The sequence below is a fragment of the Zeugodacus cucurbitae genome, chromosome 5 (genome assembly GCF_028554725.1).
Source record: "Zeugodacus cucurbitae isolate PBARC_wt_2022May chromosome 5, idZeuCucr1.2, whole genome shotgun sequence".
Taxonomy (NCBI): domain Eukaryota; kingdom Metazoa; phylum Arthropoda; class Insecta; order Diptera; family Tephritidae; genus Zeugodacus; species Zeugodacus cucurbitae.
Window position 1 is genome coordinate 69,892,758 of NC_071670.1, and position 25,340 is coordinate 69,918,097.

Consider the following 25,340-nt stretch of genomic DNA (forward strand, 5'->3'; position numbering starts at 1 on the left):
CTAAAGTTCAGCATTCTGCGTCCTGTGTTGCCACTCTTTAACGCTAACAAGCAGCTACAACAACAAGAACAATAAATTTAAAAAAGTATTGGTAACAACGGCAGTGACAAGTGTTGTACGAAGAAGTGATGTCAGTGGAATGGCACAACATGCAACTTAACTGGCCGTTGGAAGTGACAAAGCGGCGCAGAAGAGCTGAAAATCACAAAGAGAAGAAAAACTCAAATAGACACATTACAACTTTCTACGGTTGCTGGTACGCCATGTAACGGTAATAGAGTTTAAGGCGCAAACTTTTATATTTTCTAAAATATTTAGTAAAGATTTTAATATTATGATGCTAATACACATCATTCTCTATCGATTTAGTCTAGCAATATATAATATTATGATATTATTATTATATCTATACTACTATTAAAAAGAGGAAAGATTTGTATGTATGTTTGTAATGAAGAAACTCTAAAACTACTTTGCCAATTTCAAAATTTTTTTCACAATTCGAAAGCTACGTTCACCTCGAGTAACATAGGCTATATTTATTGTTACAATCTAAACTTTCTGGAAATAGTTCCCATCTGAAACTGAAAATCGTCAAAATATTAGAAACATACAAGCTCGCTTCATAATCGGAGAGAAAGACATCGGACACCAAAGACTAGAGGTCTTAAAGAAGATTTAGCTCATTACAAATAAAATAATGTTATTAAAGAGAGTATACTAGTTTTGTTCACATAACGGTTGTTTGTAAGTCCTAAAACTGAACGAGTTACGTATAAGGTTCAATAGTATATACCAAAGTTATCAAGGTGCCGAGTAAAGTTCAAATCCGGACGTCTGTCTGTCCTTCCGTGCAAGCTGTAACTTGAGTACAAATTGAAATATCTTAATGAAACTTGGAGCACGTGTTTCTTGGTACCAAAAGAAGGTTAAGTTCAAATATGGGCGAAATCAGACCACTGCCACGCCCACAAAATGGTGATAACTGAAAACCTATAAAGAGCTATAACTAAGCCATAAATTAAGCTATGAAAGTGATTGTTCTAGGAAGGGGTATATTTGGATGTAATTTTTTGGGAAAGTGGGCGTAACCGTGTCCCCTACTAAGTTTTTTGTACATATCTCGTAAACCACTAAAGATATGTCAACGAAACGTTCAGGAGTCGTTATCACGTGACCTTGAAATAACCTCACGTGGTCAGAGTGTGGTCATTGACCTCACTCAAATATGTAAACAAAAAAATCACGTGACCTTGAAATGACATCACGGGGGGTCATTGACCTCACTGAAATATGTAAACAAAAATATCACGTGATCTTGAAATGTCATCACGTGATCAGGATAGGGTCATTGACCTGTAAACAAAAATAACGCGTGATCTTGAAATGACATCACGTGATCAGGGTAGGGTCATTGACCTATAAACAAAAATATCGCGTGATCTTGAAATGTCATCACGTGATCAGGGTAGGATCATTGACCTGTAAACAAAAATATCACGTGATCTTGAAATGTCATCACGTGATCAGGGTGGGGTCATTGACCTCATGGGGTAACCGGACATAATGTTACCGGAACCGGAAATGGGGCATCCGGAACCGTACATGGATAAATATGTTGCCGCAACCGGATATGGGGAAACGGGATATGAACGATAGAACCTGACATGTGTTTCCGGAACCGGAAATAGGATGACTGAATATTGGTCACTACTGAACTGGAAGTGGGGCATCCGGAAACGGAATGAGCCAACTGGAACCAGATATGGTTCCATACGGATGTTCGATATAGAGCGGACGGACGGGTGTGGAAACTGGACATGTAACGTCCCTTCTCCAGAAAGTGCTTAGTGACGGAAGCAGCGTCAGCATCAGAGCTTAACATAAATGCTTCCTGTTCATGGAAGACCTCCGTTTGCATCATATCCGCTTCCGTTATGAGACTTCCGTTTCCTGTAATCGTTATCTTTATTGGTGTAAAGTTTTATTCCGTTATCTTCATCAGTATGTATGTATGTATATATATTATACTATTATAAAGAGGAAAGTTTTGTATGTATGTTTGTAATGAATAAACTCAAAAACTACTATGCCGATTTCAAAAATTCTTTCACATAAAAATGCTTTCTAGAAGAATTTTATTTACGAATGCTAGTCGTAAACATAAAACGATTAACTCGAGTTTGACACTTCAGTAATGCAAGGTTTCTAATGAAGAGAGCAAACTTTAGAAAGGAATAGCATTTTCAAATATAAAAATATTGTCAGGTTAGGTTCAATATTCAGAATATTGGAATGAGTTCCTTTCGTTAGAAGACTCTCTCTATAAAATTGGCCAACTTTTCGAGTAAGATTTATCATTAAAAGTATTTTTCGTCAACTCTCCACATAAAATTCGCAGCAAAATCAGTTCAAGGCAAAAACCCTCACATGCCAAAATGGCAATGAAAACTCGAAAACTCTAAATTTCAGTCAAGTTTCGTAATGCCTTCGTTCGAAAATTGTGCTGAGCCCACTTCAATTTATTGCACAAACTGTACCGTTAATGTCACCACGGCGGGTAACGACATGTGGCAAATATTGCGCAGGGAGACGCCCCTCTCAACTTTTAAAGTTTAATGAAACAAAATTATAACGCTGCCATAACGGTAACCCATGGCGACAGTAAACCGTTTTTATTGTAACCAAACAACATAAGTGGCATACGAGTACACATTGTGGCAACAAGGCACAGCAACAAGGTAATGTTTGGATTATATACGTGGGGAAGGTTTAAGGCTTTTGAGCATATTTGAAATTTGTCCTAACTTTTTAAAGCTTTTAATATTCGATACTGCGAAATTTTGCAAAATTTGAAATAATGTTCGATCACTTTTTTATATGGACAAAAATTTCTTTCAAATTTTGGATAAAACTTACTTGTCTTTTAATACTTCTCTCCTTTAGTACTTAACAAATTCATTTTATTAACCGTTCATGAGCGAGGAGCGGCCTAATTTCACTCTTATTAAAATTATTTTAAAATTTTTTGGAAAATACAAAACGTTTCTTTTCAAACGACGCATCCGTGCAGGCATAAACGCTATTGAAAAAGCCTGGCAACATTGGCTTTTGAACTGGCAATAATTGCAGCGACAGCGGCACGACTTTCGACGATGAAATGGAGCAAACAATCGCCCACAAAGCAAGCTGGAAAAAGTAGCTTTGTGCGCGATGAAAAGAAATGAAAGCCAAAGTGGTTTCTGAATGGGGCGAAAAGTGGGATAAAAATGAGCGGTGAAGTGTGGTAAATAAGTGCTGTTGATATGAAATAAGAGCCTGTAACGCTTGCTCGGACGACTTAAAAAGATATGGAAGGGAAAGATGAGGAAATTTTTAAGAAATTTCAATCATTTATATAAATAAATAGCATTAAATTAAATAATTCCACTTCAAGCTGATAAATCCAAATCTTATAAAAATATTTGTATTCAGATTGTAAATATAATAAAATACATTTTTATTGCGTGTTCTATACCCGTCACGCCTCATTACGTATTCCTACCTCCTTCCTCTTATACTCTGATTTTCTCTACCATCGCAAAAAAAATCCAATTTTGTATTCTCCGTTCGCATTTTGCGTGTTGGAGCAATAAATATTTTTAATATTGCGTACAAATCCAACAACAACAAAGACAAGCATCTTTGAAAAGCGAAATCTGTGCGCATAGAAGCTCAGCAACCCCCAACCCACCCATAAAACCCGGCAACACGCCAGAAACATTACGGTATTTTATGATATTAAAATTTGTTTCTGTTTAAGGATGTCGAGGACATTATGCGCGCTGCGATTATGAGTGTTGTACACAAACAAAACTAAATAAAATATTAAATTGAAATTCTTCGCACAGTTAATGCAATTTTAAACCGAAAAAGCAGCGCGAAATAGAGGGAGCATTATAAATAAAAATTTGTTGTAAAGTTTATGTTGCGCAATTTGCGAGTAACCAAATTACTCGGCTGAAATGGAACTGCTTGGTTGTTGTTGTTGATAAGGAAGTGTACTACATATAAAGTGGGGGTTGATTTAGGAGTTTTTCGTTTTATTTATCGTTTGCTGACGCTCAAGTGCGTCTTTTACTTTTAATTGCTTAATTTCGGACATTGTATATGCTTGTGTGTATGGGTGGGATAATTATCAGTTGTTGGCAGTAACATTTTTTATACAGAAGTCATGGTTAGAAGAAGGAAGTTTAAAAATAAGGAAATTATAACAATTTTTCAAACGAAATATTTAATAATCAGAATAATATTTAGTAATCAGAGTGTGGTCAAAATTTCCATATAATAGTATTTTACGGTGTGTTCAAAAAATAACGGGAATTTTAAGTTTCTGAAAACAATATTTATTCAGTTGTTTACCTTAATATTTCGCCTTCAAGCTATCAAAAATCAAAGGGGACTATTCCCATTCGAAATTATGCAGCCTCCACTATATCTTTGAGGTTCTCTAGTTTGAGTAGATTTAAGATTCAATATATCAAGAATTATTGAAATAAAAAAATATATTTGTATTAAGCAAAGCAAATCTAATAATTTCAATTTTCCAATGATAACATTTTTCGCAACAATTTACCACAAATGAAAAACCATTTAACCGAGCGCGCATATGAAGCGATTTCCTGAAATAATAAACATTTTTGGCGCATTCGCTACAGTTTACTATTGTAAATGAAACGCGCAGATTAAAAATTATTATTTTACTGTTACATTTCTTTTGTTTGGAAGCCACTTACGGCATTATTTTCACCACCACAATCCACTGACGCACACAAGCAATACGCTGTGGTGTATATATCGCAGTTCATGCCCTTCAGTTCGGCTCATTAGTGAAACACTAGTGAGTTCACTACTTACTGGTAACCACCACTGGTTACCCACCATAATACCGGCAATGCAATTCACTCATGAATTTAACACGGCGATGTCATTGGCGGTAACCGATTAACACTATTCACGAGTGATTTCACCGCCTATATTTCACTAGCTACTTCACCACATATCACTGACTATATATCATTAGTTACTTCACAACTTACCGACTATTAAATTTCACTACTTTCTTCACTACCTCTCAACCTAGCTAGTTTATTCCAAACATAATTAAACACAAATTTTATTTAAATTTTATATAATTAATAATATTATTTTTTATTTAAAATTTCTTTGTTTACAATTATATTTACCATCTGAACAACAGGGTCGGTTAATATCAGTCAAGTCAGAAGAAGTCAAGTCAGAAGTTTTTGTGCACTTCGGCTGGATTCAAAAGCGACTTCGTTGAACATGTGATAAAGAAAGAAAATAATTAAAAAGAAATGTAGTTGATATTAAATTTGTATTACAAATTACATACCATATATATCACTGCACTTATATCCCCAAGTCACATTTCTAAGAGTTCCATTAAAATTTGGTGTTGATCTTAAATGAGTAAAATAATTCGAAACAAGTATACATATAAGTAAGGTGTTAATAATTTAAATAAATGTACATACAAGGATATTTATGCGTTCATAAATATGTGCAAACACTTTCGAACAAACCATATACAGCAATGTTGGAATTCTTACCTCTTTTCATTGTGCAGGGCAATCCATTTTTTTGCATATAATATTTATGTTTTCTTTGTTTTTATTCACTATTATTTCATTTAATTATTCACCTTTTAATAACACTTTTAATAAACAATAAACGTATTAGAACCCGCGACGCGAGATCAATTGTACAATCAGAGAACAACTATTATGCGAAAAATGAAATATCAGAATTACAAAGAAAACGCTGATGCCTTTCTTTCTACTACAGTAAATCATGCTTTCAATGACCAACTTGTACGTAAATACTATAATGATCCAATAATTATTTACAACTTGTACTTACTGTACGAGATGCTCTGCCGTTATTATTCTGCGTTATTTTTGCTTCGATCTCTCAAAATTGCATTCCCACCCTTATTTGTCGGTAATATTCTACTGAGAGTACAAATTAAGCACAACGTTCTCTAGATCATGCTCTCTTCTCTCTCAATCTCTCTCATGTACTATTGCTTCTCTGCATTACCTCGTTGTCGTGAATTCTCTAGTTACTTGTAACACAAGAATTCACTAGTGCAATTCACCAATTCATACCAGCCATACTGCAGGGTGCACTCACTCACTCACATAGCAACAATTTGAGTGTGTGTTTGAGCGTTCTATTTATTTTATACACGCCGAAAATGTGCGTTTCGTTTGCCTTGCTTGCGCTCGAGATTCGCTCGTTTTCATTTGGCTGCAGAAGTGCTGGCGCCCGCGTAACAATTGTTACATACCTTCTCCCACTCACTGCTGGCGCTCGCGTTGTGCGGTAAATAAATGTTTCAGCGCGTGTTCGTGTGAGTTTCGGCGGGTAATTTAATGAATTTTAAATAAGTTTCAAAAAACGGTTTGGCAGCATACAGCTGTTGGCAAGCCACTCAGCGCCTGTGTCCATAATGAAGGGAGCAGCTAGGCAATTGCTTTCGCCGATTCGTGAATTAGGTGCGCCAATTTACGGTACTATTATTATGTGGGCGCCGTAAGAGTTTACGAGATTTATGCGGACATGCATTTTTTTCGAATTAATTTTTGTAAAGCTGTGCGGAACAAAAAGTTTTTTTGGGGGTTTTCAGGTTACTCATACGCCGTGGCACTTGATGATGTGGGTCAGCGGTCATAGTTAAGTGGCAGTTTAGTGTTAATTTTTTGTTGTATGCTCACAAAATATGTAGATTAAGAAGACTAGTCATGGTCGAAGATGACTTTAATATTTGTTGTTGAATTGTTGGCGCAGTTTTGAGTTTTTGGAGCTTTTAATATTAAAATATCTCACGATATATAAAAAAAAATAATCTCATGAGAGTCAGCTGTTTTTGTGTTTTTATTAATTGGAAATCAGCTAGCACTAATAACCGAATATCTAGAAGGTTTTGAAGATATTTTGTGCGATAAGAAATATTAATTTGGCTCCGATATAAAGATTTTATTACCAGCCATATCATCTCTAATATACTTTCTTTTACTAATTTTCTCTTGTCTTCGTCTTATAAAATTGATTGTATATTACACTGCTCTCCACCCTGAACCTTCTGTCCAAATATAAATATTTGAACTTCCATTTGCAAGTTTTCTTTTACGCAACGTTTTCATATTCCGCTAGTAATGACCACATCTCAGACCATTACAATCAAAGTGCCGTTGTAACTTTGTCCACAAACGTTCTCGCTTTACATTCAGACTCAATTTATTACTTATTACGTCCATTACTAAATAGCAATTTTCGCCATTTTTTAAATTGATTGCGACGTTACAAAGTGTATAAATAAATTATGCTGCCCGTAGTGGAACCGAGAGGGCAGCGGTGAAAGGGGGAAAAAGTAAGTAAACTTTCTATAAACACATATTTCCAAAGTCAATGCCTTGCACCACATAACGGTTTCCTGCGAAGTTGCTTATAACGTGTAAATATATATAAGTTGGTCCACTTCTTTCTCAGTGGTAGCGAAATGTCCAGTGTCTAAAAGAGTCTTCAAATTATTTGTTGTACATTTCAGTGTCGTCCTCTCCCTCTTTGTGTGTGCGCTGGTCGTCAACTCGTCATTGATTTTGTTGTTAAATTTTTGTGTTGTTTTTATTGTCATCGTCGTCTGTCTGGTCTGCGCCTCAACCGCTCCTCGCGCTTTTGCTTTACCCTTGTTCTTGTACTTCCGTTGGCCGACTGTTGCTCATTTGTGTTTGTATTTTTGTTGTAGGTTCTCTTCTTTAAGCTTAAAGAAGATGGCGCAATTACTTGATTTCGTTCGGCTGCTTACTGTTGCTATTGTTGTTGTATTTTTGTTTGGTGCTAAAAGAAATGATGTTGTAGACTTTACGAGCCTTCAGTTTGAGGGCACACTTAAGTGAAGTGGCATTCCTTAGTGCAAAGGAAGCGGCATTTACGAGCCGCCTGGCTGTAGTGTGGGCTCTTGAGGCTATGGACGTTTTGTTGTCGCCGACCCTTGTCAATGTGATGAGAGGCAATAAATTCGCGTTGAAGTCGAAATTAAATTTCCAGTGTTTGGTGTGAATTTGGAAATTTATTAATGGGCGAAATTTTGAGAAATTAATTATTTCCAAGAAAATATGTAAATGTTACATTTCAATTATTAAATGTTTGATTAATTCAGTTTATTTATAATTTTGGTACAATATTTGAGGTTAATTTGTTTATTTTTGTAGAAAAGAAATTTTGATTAAGTAGAGGTTAATGTAGATATCAAATTGAAGTTGACTAAGAAATTGTAAACTGTCAGAAATTTTGAGAAGGGTTGCCACCTGTTAAGAAATTTTAATTCAATATATTTACTAAGGATATGGATATCTAATTAAACGTGCTTAATGAATTTAAGAATAAAAAAAATTATATAAGGTTGCCACATGTTTACAATTTTCAAAATTAAAGTATTTAAATTTGTTTTGGCAATTAAATTGATGAAATTTTATAACCTAATATAGGCATCTAATTAACCCTATATGTTTTTGGAAAAGGTTGCCACCTATTTAAAATACTTAATTCTTATACTGATAAAATTGATAAAATAAATTCAATATGTATGTTTCATCAATTAAATGTCTTTGCACTATCTTTCAATGGAATTTTAGTCTTCGGCAGTTAAGCGCTTCTTCTCTCCTCTGTGTTTTGTCTCTTTTCTTTCAATTTCCTTCTTTTTTTGTTTAAAGTTTCGCACATATGTATTCCTTTCCGCATAGTATTTCGTACGCTTCCTGAGCGCTCGCTCAGTCGCTTAACGCATTACCAACGCTTGTTTACAAAGGCAACAATACAATAGTCTCCGCACTCTCGTGTGTGCAGGACAAGTTCTTCGAACAAACAAGAATGTTTCCTTTAACGCTTCAACCCATTGCCACAATGGCCGTTTTGTTCATTATGTGTGCGTTGGAGATTAAAGTGCCGGCCCTGATTGTCATTTGTTTGGAGGCTCCCCTATGTGGAGTGTTGCCTACATATGATTGCAAATGAGAGTGCCATGTAGGAAAAATATGTCATGCATCAAAAGCTTTAATGAAGAAGTGTTATCGATTAAGTTTCTTGGTATCATTTGATGAGTGTTTTGAACTAAGTACCGGTTTCAATGGAATCAGTAGGTATGTATGAGAACATACTGCATACTGGCGGAAAATTTTAGGATAGTCCTACATATAGCTTCAAGAAATTTCGAAACTTTAAGTCGTCTAGAGGGCTTTCTTTGAAAACACTATCCTCTCCTCATGCACCATCGATATACCATTGTCATGCGTACTGATTTTCATTTCCAACAAGGAACATTGCGGATTCACATCCCTTTGTGCAGTTGTCGGCCCGTGAAATGTACATAAGAACGAGTGTGTTCGGCTATAGACGTTACAAGTCGTGTTTACACACTTTAAAATAACATATTATGTGCATACTTGCTTTTGTGTTGCTTGTTTCGGTGTTGTTTCAGTTTTTGTGGCGCATTGTTGTTGCAACATGCCACACACAGTAGCGCTCTTCACGGATCAATGCACGCAGGTAAATTACATTTTTTACATGTCCGTGAAAATTAATTTGTCGCTGATTATTTATTGCTTTTCGATATTGTCCTTCACGCGACATTGTCTGTTAAGCGCTTATATGTGAATGTGAAAGTGTGTGTGTAGTGGTGATAGTGCTTGCAATTTGAATGGCGGCATGGAATAATGTCTGGCTTTGTGTGTTTTTATTCCACACTTCTACAATACGTTTTCATTAATTAAAAGCGCTTGCACGTATTTAATATTTTATTTTTAATATTCATATATTCATTTTGTGTTTTTAAATTCAATTATTTAAATAGAAAATTAAAAATATTTTATGGCCTGTTTTTCTGTACTGTTCATACTGTGCTAATGAGTAACAATAACTAAAAAAAATATTTGTCACTTCTACTTCATGTTCTCAGTCCACCAGTGACTAGTAACTAAATGCCATCTCATACAACTATACAAACAGCCACATAACTCCATCACACACGCTTCACAAAAACAATAGTGAAGCTCTCACTCACTCAGCTGCGCCTCTTCCATGTACCATTGTGAGCCGCCTAAATTATACCACATAAAATTTAATAATATTTTGTTTACTCAGCCATTTCGCTGTTTGTGCTCGTTGCCATTTGCCTGTGCCTGCCTTTCTTTCTTTCATTGCTCCAGCCACTGTGCATTTCGGTTCGCCACAGTCATGTTTAGAGTCTCGCATTCCTTTTCATGAACATTTTTAGTTTACTCTTTCATGGAACCCTTTTTTCTAGCTTTATACTCCATTTCTATTTGTTTAGCGGTTGTAGGAATGCCACCGAGCCGAGCGAGCACGTGTGTGACCTCATACGGTCAGCACTACATGAAAAAATGCCTTTTTATCTGTCTTTAATGAAGCGATTTATTATATCTGTTTTGCCATTGTATCTGTTTAAAACAGAATTTCATTTTTAGTATTTTTATATGTTTTTATTATGAGCTTGCTTGCTGGCCATAAAGTACAAGCCAAACTTTATTGCTTTCACTCTGTTTAGCTTTTTGGCTTTTGTAAATGTTTTCTGGGTGTAAAGAGTCGTGCGTTCGACACAAAAGGTTGCAAAGTGGTATTAGTTGCATGTACCCTTCCGATTCTTTTAAACACATCCTTAGAACCTAGTAAATCTAAAAACAACACAATTCATTTACAAGATTAAAATTTTATTATTTCAAATATTAAGTCGTACATTATTCAATTCTTAAAAATCTAACATTTCTATTTCTAAACCAGTTCTCAGTTCTCTTTATTTTTGTTTTCTTTGCCTTTGAACATTCTGGCCACGTCGGCACATTTCATGGTGATCGTCGAGCGAATCTCCTTCTCGGAGATTTTGAATCTGTTGCGAATGCAATGAATGATATCAGACACTTTCTTGGCATCCAACTGCCGCTTTATCATGCGCTCTTCATAACGGAATGCGGGTGAGGGTTTGCCGCTCAGCGAGTGGGTGGCCAGTGTCTGGCGATCGAAGATCGAAGCGAGCAGATTGCGTGTGGCCAGCGAAGCACTGCAATCCCGCAGCTTCTCAAAGTCAACTCTGGACACAGTAGTGCCATTCGGTCCGATCTTCACTGTGTTCGAGGTGTTAGTAGGTGTTCCAACATTGTCAGCAGGGGTTGGGTTTTCTTCCGGTTCCTTTTTAACTACAGTCCCTAGCTGTTGTGCTCTTGCAGCTGCTTCGAATTGCTGTCTTAGCACGTGATATATGAATAGTTGGATCATAAGTAAATCGATGGGCGCTTCGGTGCGCTGCTTCTTGGCGACATTCAAAGTAGCTTCGAATTCGCGACGACGTTTCAACTGTTTGCTGGCTATGGATTCTTCACATAGAGGGCAGCCGGCGGTATTATTGCAGGAGTAACGGTCTGCCATTTTTAAGTTTTTTCTGGAGTTCTTGGGAGTTGTTAACACGTTTGTAGATCGTACAAGTTTGATGATGAAGTGCAAAGGATCTCAGGTTTTATACCCTTTTTTCCTATATAGTAAAAGGGTTTTTACCTGTCGAACAGGTAGAAATTTCGAAAATGTTCCTATTTTGACCTTTGTATTTTAAGGTGATCTAGAAACAGGTAGACAATACCTAATGTGTATTGACCGCGATCGAGGGCGCGGAAATGCCACAATTCTCTTCTTTTATTCTAGAGAATCAACTATGTATTTGCAATGCTGTTTTCGTGGGAAAAACTTAAAAGTTTTCAAACAAACAAAAGCGAATTTCTTAACCGAAAACAATGAATCAATTAACTATGAAGGTAATTAAAACTTTGTTACCCGTTTTTGTTAGGAGCGAAAGGAAAAGCGAGCATAATTAACACGCCTTGCACAGAGGGAAGGTTAACGAAAATAACATTATCTTTATAATTGAGTGAATCTTTGTTATTTTACAATTTTGATATTTTTTTTTTTGGATTGCGCATATGTATTTAAAATATAACCGAAGGAAATTCCAGAATTATTTCCAAATATGTTTAGAAATAATGATTTTCTTATGGTTTTTTTACGGTATCTTTCAGGCTTCTAGAACATAATATTGATGAGATAAGTTCATATTTCTGGTAGTTTTAATCAATTGAAGAATGTCTCAACATATTAATATATTTCCTCGTGATTGATCCTTGCAAATTCTAAGAGCCGAAAATGCTTAGCTGCACCCGAATACAGCGCTTCCACTTGTTTTGTTGTTCTACAAAAATAATTTTTTTATTTCATAAGGACCTCACAAAATCATTCGCATCCAGCATACCAACTCGAGTAGCTACAAACAAAATCCTCAGTGATTTTGACTATTCCACTAAGTACTCATATAATTATCACTAACTACGCATATGTACGAGTATAATCGCAGCACAAAACCTACAAAAGCCGCATGTAACTGCTACTCACATGAGTGTAATTAACATTAAGAGCTTTAGATAAGATTAGTTGAGGTAGTTGAGTCTTCTACATAATATAAATGCGCATTCATACTAATGTTCATTGTTGTACAACAATAATACACACATACATATATGAATTAGTAAATAAACACTGCGCAATATGCAAGTTGTTGTTGGTTGAAGCATCCAACTCGTCAGAGCTCGCTGCCTAAAGTATGCAATCGTTGTGAATGACTGCTTGCGAGCACAGCTTATTAAATGCTGACGAGTTTTGCCATGGCAAGCGCACATTTCGACTACGCGGTTGATGTGGTGGCACTACACACTACAAGTACACATTCACATATGATTTCGTGTGTGTTGTTGTGCGCGGAAGTTCTTTATGCTACCTACCTATTCATTTGAATGCTTTCACCGCATGCTCTAACAGTCTTACAAGCGGCATTTATGCCAGTTTTCACATATGAATTTCTGTATATCAGAGTGTGTGTTCACTTGCATAAAGCGTGTAAACATCAACATAAACGCTGTTGATTCTATGTCATTCATTCGCTTGCTCGATCCGACCAGCATAAATGCAGAAACGTTTGTTTGCTCCTCTGCTTCTTCTCTTTACTGTTAAAAAATATATATATATCTACTTGGGTATGTGTTTGTGTGTTGCGCCCATGCATATGCAATAAATTGTTGTAAATTAATTTATTCAACTTTTAAATTAATTGCTTTTTTGCAGCGGTCGCTTGGTGTTGTTGTTGCAGCTGAAAGTTGTTTATATGTGGCACACACATCTAAATAAATATGGACTTGCATAGGCATGTCCGCATATAAAAGCGCAATATGTTGATGTAATAAATATGTAAATTGACACAAGTCGGTGTCGTTCGGCTCGACTCAGCTCGGCTGGCGGCCAAGGAAGCGCAGAGTGTATGGCACACTAGTGTTTGCATGTTCAAGTGGCTGCTGCCTTTAAAGCAGTCGAGTAAAAGATACTTTAATTGCCAATGCAATTCTCACAGAATTATTTAGTGACAACATCTACAAAATAAGGCTTATTTAGTCCTCATACGCACTTTATCTTGCTGAAAGCTGCACTCATTGTTCATACTCTATTTTGTGTTGATTTCAATTATCAGCTTCTCACAGCATTTTGAGTGAGCATTTTGCAATTGAGTTGCCTGAAATTTAATTAAAATTTAAAAACAACAACAAAAGCCAATTGCATGTCAAAATTGATGTGTTGACTTATCCTGCCGGTGTGTGTCAACAATGGGCTTGACAAGGCTTTTCGTTGAATATATCATTTGAAATTTCTTGCATATAGTATAGACTTTTATTCAACTTTACATAAAATTCCACAAAATATTGTAGAAGCAGCTATCAATCGATTTAAATAGCTTGTTAAGTTGTCGTTAAAATGAAATTTTTGATTTTTACTCACCTCACTGTAGAGCTTCGTAAACAATTTTCAATAAATCGGCTAATGGATTAACCTGCAAGAGAAGTAAAGGAAATTTTTAAAGATTATAAAAATTTATTCAGAATTTATAAAAGATGCTTTGAAGATTACTACAATTGAATATTTAATTTTATATAGGAATTCGTATATACTATAAATATTTGGGAAAACGATTAAAAGTTACGTATATAACACGTACGGTACAGTATGAAGAAGACATACATATTTTGTTCAGCTAAGTTATGAGTAGCAGCTAAGCTATCTATGAGAACTAAGATTCAAATAATTTATAAGAAGAAGATACTAGAATACATCAATTTTCTATGTGGATTCACAAATGCTTCTCGCTCTTTGGAATTTTATACTAAACTCCATTAGACTAGAAACACAAGTATTTCTCCGTAGTTTTTCCTTGGACATGTATTGTTGATGGAAATTGGACAGGTAAAGGACTGCTCTTAATATTTTAAATAAATTTTCGTAATACTAAGCGAATCAAAGCCCAGGCGTATACGACTTTGAGATATCCTATGCTCCTGCTGGAGTTACAGGAATATGATGTGTGCCGCACTCATTTGAAAGAGTGTTAAATATTAACATTTTATATTCAAATTATAACATTTTGTATGTCTTATTTTATTTAAAAATGTTCAACCAGTGACAAGTTTAAAAGTGACTCTGAGCTATCTCACTCCACTCCAAACATATATTTGATATTTGTGCATATATGTATTTCGGAATATAAGACTATATTTTAGCTTGTATGAAATCAAATTTAATTAAGTTAATTTTCATATAGTATGGTGTGTTATTTATTACTATTTTTTTGAAAACAAATTCACTTACTAAAATGTTTTTTTTTTTTATCATACAAATTAACATTTATTTTCCACCTATCGGCGCGGCGCAATCGCCAGCTAACCTCATATTCTACCACAAAGTTTAATATTTCCACACCACTTTCACCGCAGAGCAACCACATACTCAACCACCACTTGCCACGTCCCAGGCATTCACCACAGAGTTCCTCACCCAATTCATAAATAGTACAGTATTTGTTGGCATTGTTTGTCGTTTTCCCCAGTCCCTTTAGTGCTACGCTCGTTCTCGTAACTGTGATTGCCTTCAACAATATTGCCACATTGTTGGCTTTTGCACTGTACTACTCCACTTTCGATTCCGTTGGGGTTGCCACTCAACTCACACGCTCCTCGCCTGTAATGCAATCGTGTTGTTAGCGTGTCGTGACATGGGCGAGGCGAGGGGATGACCAGTGGAGCTTAACAAATACAAATTCAATAATAACTCGCAATGACTAAAACAATAGTCAATTAGTGGCGCTTCACCAGTTGTGCGCTCGTTGTTCTCATTATTCTGTATAGCGCGGCTTAAAAAAACAACAACAAGAGCAACATCGTTTTTGCCGCCACTTTTGCCATATTTCTTTCTAATTGTATTCTCTGCCGTTCGCTTGATCCTCGTCCTAATGGGCTCTTTGGAAGCAGAACAGAGAACCAGACGACAAATGAAAACTACAACAACAAGAAGAGGGAAAGAACAAACAAAAAATAACAGTAGGAAAATATAGTAATGAATAGCTATGGCGGCAGAAATGAATTTATTGTTTTTATCGTTGCGCAATTTCCAGTCTCTCTGCTCTGCCGCCTCCCGTGCTCCTAGACTCAAGTCTCGCTTTCGAAAGTGATGTCACCTTTGCCAAGGGCGCACAAGTGGTCAGTAACACGACAAACTGAAAAATGTCAAAGTGGTTGCAGGGAGTGGTGGCCACATTGTCGTCAAAGTATAGTAGAGGATAGAGGAATGCTCAAAAAAGGAGAGGCTTTTGTTGGTTTGGGGTAAAGTCGCACGCTGCATCAATAATCTGTTAATTGAGGTTGTGAGGATGTGACGTATTTAAAAATTGATAAATGGGGTTTTGAGATATAATGTTGCAGCAATAAGATTTTAAGACATGAAGACATTTATAGACTGTATATATATTTCATATAAATATACATTAATATATACGACTATAACTATATAGTCGTATCAGGTCAAATATATTACTAAAAAATTTCACCTCAATTTGAGATGTTTAAAATGTGTCTCAAAAGATAGATATTCCTAGGACGGATAGCATGTTAAGATATGACATCTAGTATCCAACAATGACGTCTATTTTCCGGACCAAAACCAATATACGATACCTCGATAATAGCAGTTATCGATTTGAGAGGCTACGGAGGAGATATAAATTTGATCTGATACTTCATATTTTTTAATCTACCGATCCGAACAGGGTTAGATCACCAAAATAAAAGACCTTGTTCGGACAAAATCTGCAAAAATTCCGGTAACGTTGATCCGGTACTAGTTGGGTTTGAATTTATTTCCCCTCATTTCAAGCAGGGTCTAAATACACCCTTACAACAAAAAATGCATATGTTATATTTTCGATATCAAAACTACTGATATAGGGGTTAAGTTTCGGGAAATCTGAGGAGGTAAAATCAAAAAAATATTTATGGAACACCCTAATAATTGAAGTCACTATCTCCGAACTTACTTATATAAGTCATCGTTCTTCCATACCACTATTATAAACTCATTCTAATGGGACTGAGCATTGAATCACATTTCTTTTGTCTAGATCCAAAATTATAAGTTTTTATAATAAAAAGAGAGTAAAAGTATAAAAATCGGGATTAGAAATAATTTGTTATCGCTATCATTTTTTAATGTCAAAAAAATTTACTTTTCCAAAATCATCAGAAACTTCAAAGCGGCCTTCTCTATTAATACAACATAAACTGACATCCCTTTCAACTACATTTACATACCTATAACCATATGTACTTATAATTATTTAATTGCCCCATTTTCAACTCACACAACCCCACTGTGCCCAGTTGCCATTGACAACGTCCAGTCAACTTTAAACCTCAAAAAAAAAAAAAGTTTTAATTATTTTGCATGCGAGCAATTTGCCATGCAATTTGACTTTGCGCTGTAATCGCAACAACAACAACAATAGCAATAATAACAATAACAACACAAATACGGTAATAATCCATAAGTCAAAACAATAGAGGCGCCAATGTAACAAACAAAAGTGGAAACTACTATGATGAAGATAACAACTATGCGCTTGTTATTGCTGCTTTTGTTGTTGCAACACTTTCCGTTGCAAAGTTCCGCCTTGCACTGCGGTTATATGCCACAACAATTCCTCCAACAATACAGTGGGCAACTGCCAGGAGACAGAAATTGTTGGCAACACTTAACACGCCGAGCGCCATCAGCACACCAAGCGGTCATCAATGAAGCAATAACAAGAACAACAATGGCAAGCATAGAAAATGATTTGTTGGCGAGAGAGTGAGTGAGTGCAGCAGGAGGTGGGTGGCAAGTGCAGTGGATATGAGAGTGAGGTTAGGCGTTCGAAGGAGATGGGGTACATGCAAATTGTTGCAATCAACCCTTCGTAAAAGAAATACAACTACATATACATATGAACCCTAATGTTGTTTTTGTTGTTGCAACATGGCACGTGGTTGTCGACGTTTGTTTTGCTTGTTGTTCGTTTGCCATAACTGATCTGGGTTATTGGAACAGGAAGGTGAGACCAGCAAATATCCAAAGCAACAACGATAACAACAACAGCAAAGCAGCGAAATGCAGCAAATTGGGCAATCGCTCGCTGTTTGCTATTGAAAATCACTTCAATTTGACTGTGAATATTCATTTGTTCCTGTTGCTGGTCACACAAATACACACACATACAAACGAACGGGTTTCAGTTTCAAAACTTTGCAAGCATAACTTTTTGCAATGCAAATAATTCATTTTTCAAGCACCGGAAAAGCCAGTGCAATGCATCCCTGTGCTGATTTATATTTTTGCTGCGGAAAATCACTCATTCATTTATTCACACACAAAATTTGTATAGAAATGGAAATGAATTTGATCAGAAAAAGTACTGTGAAAGCGAGAGCTCAAATTACACCAACACAAACGTTCAACTAGTTAGAGCGGAGGTGTGAAGTGAAAAGTGTGTTGGGTGAAAAGGGTGCAAATAAATAATATTTTGTGGCGCTTTGACAATTCATTTCATATTTCAATATGAGTCACCAGCAACTGCGCACCTGTCAGCGGCGACGGCTGCTGCTGCACCGCCGTTAAGCACTATTCGCATAACGGAAGTTATCTAAGGAATGCTTTGTTTAATTTTACCCACATTGTACTTGAGTGTAGTTGCCTTTTTTGGGTAAACAACTAGATATTTTTGTTTCAAAAATTTAATAATAAAATTTAGGTCAATGAAAGTATAAAAAATTTACTTATTTACACTTTCTATACAAAAATAATTCACTCACGTGGTGTGTTCAGAAAATAACGGGAATTTGAATTTAAAAGTTCACAGGTTTGGAGAGTCCAAATATAATATTTTTTTTTATTTTATATATATATATATATGTACATGCCCCTGGAGAAATTTATCAGCTGTCCGGGTGACTTTTTCCTATTTCCAAAAATAAAGAGAAAGAGCCTTAAGTCGTCGTCGTTTTATAAGCATACGAAAAATCGCTGAAAGAGCTAAATGCTATCCCAAAATCGCGTTTACGAGGTATTTCGATGATGGGAAGAAGCCCAGGAAGATGTGCGTAATATCAAATGGGGACTATTTTGAATTTTTTTTATTCAAAAATCGAAAATGTCCGTTATATTTTTAACACACCTTGTATATAACCGAAAACCGTTAGTTGGCATGTTAGGGTTAACTTTTAGTCTAGCCAAATTTTAAATCTCACTAAGTATAAAACAGATACATCTGGAATCATTTCCGTTCGTCATCAATGCAGACGCGCTCTCTCAGACTTGAATCAAATTGACTCAGAGCAGGTGGAAGCAGTGAACTCAGTGTTAGAGAAATATAAGAGTACGAAGAGCCACATGTATAATGCTCTGCTATTTGTCTTCTCAGCGCTGACAAAGCGATCACTTTATTTTCAGAAATAAGAGCGAAGAGTTGTTTGCGTTTAACTGTAGTTTTTTTTTTTTTTTTTTTTTTTTTGTATGCGGAATTTATAACAATTTGATTCATATAGCTAGTATACAGGTTGTCATATTTATTTATCTATTATAAGCACGCCGCATTGAATACAAAAATGCGCCTAATTCAATGTAAAAATGCAATTCCACTTTCCGATTTTGCAGGAAGTCCTTGAAATTCGCGAATAAATCACAAAAACATATGTACATATACACGCTCATATATAAACATATATTATATTGCAGAAAGATATATGAGAATATACTATAATATATGGTGCGTATTAACGTTAATACCATTTACGTTAAATCGACGTTGCCAACAATATATACGAGTATGTATGAACAATTATATACATATGTACAAAGATATATGTTTGTATGTATGTCCAATGCAACCAGTTTCTGTTGAAGTTCGAACAGCCGCTTCGTGTGACTTGTGATTCCCCAGCTGTTCGTAATGCCTTTTGTGTTTATTAAGCGTCAATGCGGTTTTAAGTTTGCGTATTTAGTTTGAAATTAATCATTTTCTTCTAAATTAGCGGGAAATTTTAATTTCCTCTAAGGTGTCTAATGACAGATCAAATGTGAGTCTTCTAGATTTTCGAAGTCTACAGTTTATTCTATGAGAAAAATTCTTAATTTGATGATAAGAGCAAGTATTATTATTATTATTGAAAATTAACATATATTGAATATGAGGTACTTCAAAGGATGGTAGACAGTTACACTTCTAAATATCTTTTACGAAGTGCTTATTGCTTAAAGATGTAGTTCTTCACTAAAGAACTTGAGTATGTGTTACGCAACCCAGTACTGTGTTAAATTTATTGACATATTGAGACTTCCAAATATTTATTTAATAGATCATTATGCGATTCATATTAAAAGATCTCGCCTAAACTAATAATATATTTAGTACTAAAGACTCAAGACCCTCACATTTTATTTAAAGAGTTTATAGAATCATATCTCGTACAAAATATTGCGGGCAACAATTAACTCCAAGAACATTGAATTACATCTGTTCTTAATAAAATCACTCACAAATTATAATCATCTCCTCTAAGAACACCAAAAAGATTTACAGCTAGAGTTCATCCAGATTAACTTTTCCTCCTTATCTTCAACTCAAAGAGATTTCATAGCACCCAAGTATGATTTACTTCGCAACGCTCCAATTGCTGCCGTCAAAAGTAATAATTATTTAGATTAATTTTATTGCTTCGCTAATGATGACAGCATTGATCTCCATAATAAAGCCATAAGTAATATCAAGATTACGCACCCAAACATACGCAAACAAACAGATTTAGATGGAAGATAATGCGTAGCAGTTCAGCAAGGAATCAACGAATGTCAGACAACACAAGCGCGTTCCCTTGTCATCTCCCATTTGTCTCCCATTCATGGCATTTGCCACTCTTCAAAGTGTGCGCCACTTGTAATGAACGCCTTCTCTGCCACTCCCTCCGTTTATAAGAAATTCTCGGCAGGCGCTCAGCGGAGGCTGGAGTAGAACAAATTGTGATGATAGCGATTATGGTTGACTGATAAGCGTGTCGCATAGTTGCTATTATTGTTGTGTTTGTTGTTGTTATTGCTGTTATGCCTATTATTGTGTGTTCATTTTTGGCTTATTGTTCATATTTTCCTCTTTGGTTCTCAAATATGACATATAAATGACAAAGTGGCAATCAGCAGCATCGACTACATACCGTTACACATATGTTCCAATACAAGCACACACACTTAAATCCATATATATCCTCACACACTCACTGGATGCTCAACTAATGTGATGAAGTGTAAAAGGCGGAAAATTCCAGCGTTGTCACTTGAATGCCACTGCGTCATATGAAATGAGGCGTGCGGGTGGTGAGTCGTTTAGATTTTTCACTTCAAATGCAAATACAAAGCGAGGCGACAGCGAAAATGAAAATTTAATGCTCAAGGTAATCTTGTATGCCTTTCATTTATGTGCTTCTTTTCTGTGAGTGTATGGGAGAATTCTTTTATTCAGGTGTTCCTTAAGTCGGCTTATCGCAGATCAAAGCGAACTCATCAATTATTTTCTGGTATTTGCATTGAAATGTGTTCAATTCTAAACAGCTGGCCTATTTGAATGAAATTTTAAAAATATTATTTTTCAATAAAAAAAATCTTCTGAAATTCTCAAAACATTCCACTAAGTCTAAAACAGATACATCTGAAATCATTTCCGTTCGTCATCAATGCAGACGCGCTCTCTCAGACTTATTTGCATTGAAATGTGTTCAATTCTAAACAGCTGGCCTATTTGAATGAAATTTTAAAAATATTATTTTTCAATAAAAAAAATCTTCTGAAATTCTCAAAACATTGATATCGATCGCTAAAAATTGTCGCCACCGCTACACACCCCCACAGCCACATATAAAGTGTCTATAGAGTATCTATGGAAGTAGTTACATATGTATCAATGTCTGTCCGCGCGCACACACAGCATCCGTTGCCTTCGGAAGGTTAATGAGGTCTCGCCACTAATGGGAATCGGCTGTGTGGCGGCGCGCCGTCGATGGTGGAAAAATAGCGGAATGTCAATGTCGCTGTCGCTGTCTGGTGCAAATGACACTTTTCAACTATTTATTCACAGCCGCGCAGTATGGCAGAAGAGGTCGTGGAAATGGCGGCGGCAAATGCACGCCCCGTTTGCGGCCAACTTTATCGTTTGCCAATCTTGTAAACGTCGTAAATGAGTGAATGCTCTGTTTTACGTTTAATTTTATGGGTGAGAAAAAAAATATTTTTTTATTTCTTTTTTGCCTTTTTATGATTGTTAAAAGTATTAGTTGTGCTGTTTGATCATACAAATTGTTTAAATGTGTTTATTTGTTGTGGAAACTGGTAGTTTATATCCATTGTTGTTTCCTCAACAGATGAACTTTAGCAGCCGAGATGAGTAAAGAGTTATAAGTAATAAATATCTGAACCGGCATGTTGGAGTAGCTTTTAAGTCAAGTTAAGTTCTGCTGAAAATCCATGTTATGTTGACCAACTCATTTAAGTTTTGAAGTTTCAGTGCAGTTTAAATATTCTTATTTTTTAGCGGAGAGTTCAAATTTATTTAAAATAAAATTTACTAGAAATTAAGAAAAATTTCTTAACCATATCAACTTAGGCTGTTTTAAGAAATTATTACAGATATATAGTAAAATATCTTAAAAAACTGTTTGTGTTGTTCAATTGTAAATCGGTAGGATTCCGACACGAGTTTCGAGTTGATCTCGAGTATTATTTACTATTAATATATATATGTATGTACCTAAGTATATATATATTAAATATTTTTTCTGAGTATGTGTAAATGTGAACGTGAACAATTTTGAATATATTTACTCTAAGCAACGGCATGCGCAAACAGCGATAAGCATTTCAAAATAATTTCAATAAATAAATACATGCTTTTGACCCACAGGAAAGTTTATCAGCGCGCTACTGATTATTTGTAAAAATATTGATATTTTTCGTAATGTATTATTCAGAAATTTTAATAATTTATACCGTTATTTTGAATTAATTTAGGTATTTCTTCTGTAGAATTTTCTGTAACATACTCACTTAATCAATCACCATGACACGAAAATAATGAGATGCGATCAACCTCAGCTGAGATTTAAAATTCTATATACGAAAGACTCGTCTAAAAGTCTTCTTATAAGGTTAATTGTATAAGATATGGTGTGGTTGCTGTAGCGTCTATGAAAGGTCTGTTTAGTCGAGAGAAATAAGAGATCAACATAATTGACCGGAGCTACCCGAAAAACTTCCTGTTGGGAGGTTATATTTTACGACATCTCAGTCACTTCACAAGTTGTCTCTGGTACAGGATTAGTTTCATTGATAATTCAAACACGTCTTTGTGTTAAAGAGAAAAATGTGAGCAAATGTTTATTTTATATCCGCATGTAAGAATTCACAAAAACATTCACTTAATTCTATAGTGTCATATATTTCTTTTCAGTTTCTTTATTGTACATGAGATAACCACTAGAATCTCCTAGAGAACTTCTTTGCGCTAGTGGCTATAATAGAAACATATATTTTCTTTTCCAGATAAAAAGTTTTTTATTTTTTTGTAATGAATCACTTGAATTCCTTTTTCGTAATAAAATTTCAATAGCTTTGAACTACAGAGAAAAACAATTATAGCGAGAGTGAATTTTAATTTAAAAGAAAACAATAAATTGTTTATTATTATCTACAACATCTTTTTTGCTTATATTTCATTCACTTCCCCTTATCTTTTTTATCGCATAAGTCTGGCAGTCTGCGCGATGCGCACTAATGAATATCTATTTGTGTTCATTCGTGGTAGTACATACTTATACAATACATACATATACATATATGTATGTATGGTGCTACTTTGCTTTTCATTAAGTATTTGCATTTATTGTTGTTTTCTTCTATATGCAAATTTTAATATACCAATAATATTCGCTATATAGATAATGTTTTTTAGAAATACTACAACGTGTCGCCTGTATGTATAGGAGTATAAAGTGTACATATGTATATACGATTAAGCTGCTAATTAGAATTAATTAAGAGAAATTCCACTCTTCTGTAGAAAATAATATAAAACCAACAATAACAATGGTTCCACGAAATCAATCTATAATCCTACATATTAATGAAGATGCATACAAAGGAATGAATGGTAGATAGATAGATTTAAAAATATTTGCCGACTTTTTGGAACCGGTCCTTAATTATAAAGCAGTCAAATGGAAAACTAAGTTGAATCATTAAGTAGAAATAAATCGTATATAATTTAATATTATAACCACGAATCTGCCATTGTAGCATCATTGAAAACCGTACATCCAGAAAACACCCGTTATATATTTTCCCAGCCCTTAGTCTCAAAAATTTTGTTATTCTTTAAAAGACTCAGCGGATTAATTTGCTACCCGAGTAAAATTGGAATGAAATATTTCAAGCCGTTTACTTATGTACTTATTCAAAATGTATGCATTAATAGGAAATTTAAAAATTTGCATTTCTTCTTCCTCCTAATTTAAAAGCTGAAATTGCATACTGAAGCAAATATGAATTTTCAATACAAATACAAGGTAACATAAACACACACGCATACAGAAGGGCTTCTGATTGCTAGCAAATCTTTCCAAATGAGTAATTTCTAAACAATTTTTGGGCATTTTCTATTTCTGCTGTCTGCATGCGGACGCTTTTACGCAGACTAAGTGCAGCAAAGTAACTGCAAAGATAGTTGCCTACACACACACACATCCATACATGAGTGATGCATATTTCAGACTCTGATTATGGATGGCTTGCTTACTCATAGGCAAACAAGTGCATGTGTGCGAGTGCACGTTGCAGAGTCATCGTCGCATTCATCGAATCACAATGCGAGCAACAGCATTTACGAACCATTTCGAAAAGTCAACATTTACTGCCGGCGGCACAGTGTGTACGCAGCCAGCCGAAGCCACAGCACAAACACTAACAAAAGCAATATTTGGCAACCACAACAACAACAGATTTCAATAGCTCAGGTTTATCAAAAGGAAAGCAAATATTTTCTATGTTTTTTTGTTTATGTTGGTGTTTTTTTTGTACACTTATTCAACGAATATACCCGCTGAGCTGGACATTTGAGGCATTTATTTGCCAAATGCCAGCCAATTATTCGTGCGCATCCGAGTTGTGTCTCTCTGCATGTTCATTATGCGTAGACTGTAGCCAAAGGACTTCATTGTTGTTGTTGTCACTGCTGTAGGACCCGCTGGGCGGCACGTGTTCGGCCATTAGAAAATATTGAAGTTGATAAGAGTCTTTTATGGCTTTGCGAAAACATGGCTTTTTTATGCATATTCTCAGTTTTATGGCCTCCAAAGCAAAGAAATGTGTGAAGCCCAGAAATGACAGCGTGTTGGCAAAATGCAAGCAATGTGCGTTATAATGGCCCCATTTGGTGTTAACTTTGCGAAATTATTTTGTATTTTTAGTCTAACTTCTTTTCTTCCAACATTTGTGGCGCGTGGCACACTCCTGCTCTTTTACATTAAAAGCCTAAAGACTATCAAGCATCCTTCTGCATGCATCAATTGCGATTTGGTTAGCACAAAAAAAAACTTGATCGAGTTCCAACCAACGGTATTTTGCCACAAACTGCCGTTAGAAAATTCTGCTCGCTGACCCCCCTTCCCTTAGAGCGTTGCGGCTCACAACTCATGCGACCACACATCCTTCAGCCATTATTTGTGTCCTTGTGGTCACAACAAGCAGCGACAGATAACACACACAAGCAGTGGTCT

The 25,340-nt window shown here is 35.5% G+C and overlaps 1 protein-coding gene across 3 annotated transcripts in view; it reads right to left on the bottom strand.

Annotated features, from left to right (window-relative positions):
• Positions 1 to 25,340, bottom strand: part of LOC105215599 (uncharacterized) — a 192,697-nt gene that overhangs the window by 163,650 nt on the left and 3,707 nt on the right. For 2 of the 3 annotated variants that reach the window (XM_054232261.1, XM_054232262.1), the window contains exon 3: positions 13,945 to 13,996. The exons of the other annotated variant lie outside the window; for it this stretch is intronic. The gene's annotated coding sequence lies outside the window, so the exon portion shown is untranslated. The remainder of the gene's footprint in view (positions 1 to 13,944; positions 13,997 to 25,340) is intronic. 3 annotated transcript variants of the gene reach the window in all.